Here is a 1601-nt window from a genome sequence, read left to right as displayed (position 1 = left end):
GGCGGGGCGGGGCGGGGGCAAGTGCACCCGGGGGCTGTTAATGGAACCTGCCCTGGGGTCGCGCACCACGCCGCGGAGCGCCGCCGGCCCGAGGCCCGGCCGCACGTGAGCGCCGCCGGACACACATAAATAACAATGGCGACAGAGATTTATCGGCCGGCGGACGCCTCCGTTGTCAGCATGAGCCGAGCCGCCGGCCTGGAACACACTCGCGCCCGGGCCCCGCCCCCACGTCCTTACGTTTCAGTTAGGTGGAGAGTACCCCTACCCACTTCTTCTCCCTCTCCCTCCCTCCCTCCCTCCCTCCCTCCCTCTCTCTCTCTCTCTCTCTCTCTCTCTCTCTCTCGCTCTCTCTCTCTCTCCCTCTCTCACGATCCGCGCCGCCAACGCCGCCGGCGGCGCGGGGCAGACGGCCCGGAAGGGCAGCGCTTTATCGCTGTCGGCGAGGTGTTTCATCAAAAGCCTCAAAGTTGAGTGGGCGTTATTTCGGCCTGGGAGCAGCCGTTCTATCAAACGGGCGGCGCCAGCAGCGCGGCCAGACCGGCGGGAGGAAGTGGGGCGCGTACACTTGTAGTAACGGCGTACCGCCAGCAGTCCAATAACGGGTACCAATGCGTACTGCTGGCTTAAAAAAATAGTAGTTAACCAGTAATAAGAAAACGACAACTGAATTTTGACGCACAAATAGAGTCACCCGGCTTGGTACTTGTATACACACTGAGAGAAATCTTTCTTTCCGGACTCTAAACGTTCAATTAATGCTCCCGACTTTTGTTTCGGCTCAAAATGACATATTTGCCTAACATGGAGTTTTTGTGCAGTGCACTAAATTTTCTTTGCCTGATGATTCCGCGTTTAGCTACCAGCGCTAATGCTACGAAAAAGCCGGAAAAAGCTTAATTCGACCTGGACACTAAACGTAAAGTGCTCAATAAGATTTTTTTTCTCTGGGCAATCGTGACTTACCTCCTTTGGGGCACTTATTTTAATTTAAGTCATCGCTAACGAACCACTAATTCGTGCACTTTGTTACGGACTGACTTTTCCCACGGACGGAGCGGGGGGAGGGGCGATAACGCGGGCCACACAGACGCGCACGCCGCGCCGGTGTGGTGTAGGGGGAGCAGTGAGCCCCCCCTCCCTCCCCCCCCCCTACCGGTGTCCCGCAGCTCTACTGCCCTTGTCCTTGTCCAGCAGCAGCGGGGCGCGGCGCACGCACAACGGCGCACCGAACACAACTCGTATAGGCGGACACAAAATGAAGAGCGGGGAACGGAGAGCGGGGTGACCGAGGCGGGGGAGGGGGTTCCAACCTAATCAGCCCTCTGTGGCGCTCCGGATGGCGGGAGGGGGGGAGGGAGGGGGAGGCGGGGGTCGAAGCGGGGGCCTAATCCCGTTTGAGGGGATGGAGGGGGAGGGATCCGCCGGGCACCGCACTGAAGCGCACGGGGCGGCCAAAGCACAGCAGGGTGGGTGCGAGGGGAGCTGCAGGGGCTGGAAGTGGGGTAGGGGGGGAGTTGAGCAGTTTCACAGTCCGACCGTTCCGGGACATTGCACCCCCCGCCCTTATCTTTAATGAATGAAAACACACCTGGCAGGCG

The 1601-nt window shown here is 59.8% G+C and overlaps 1 protein-coding gene across 1 annotated transcript in view; it reads right to left on the bottom strand.

Annotated features, from left to right (window-relative positions):
• Nucleotides 1-1601, bottom strand: part of LOC113208101 (octopamine receptor beta-2R-like) — a 152445-nt gene that overhangs the window by 7004 nt on the left and 143840 nt on the right. The gene's annotated exons all lie outside the window — the stretch shown is intronic.

Source organism: Frankliniella occidentalis, unplaced genomic scaffold, assembly GCF_000697945.3.
Source record: "Frankliniella occidentalis isolate FOCC.00 unplaced genomic scaffold, Focc_3.1 Scaffold138, whole genome shotgun sequence".
NCBI classification, from domain to species: domain Eukaryota; kingdom Metazoa; phylum Arthropoda; class Insecta; order Thysanoptera; family Thripidae; genus Frankliniella; species Frankliniella occidentalis.
This window is presented reverse-complemented; position numbering and strand designations above follow the sequence as displayed.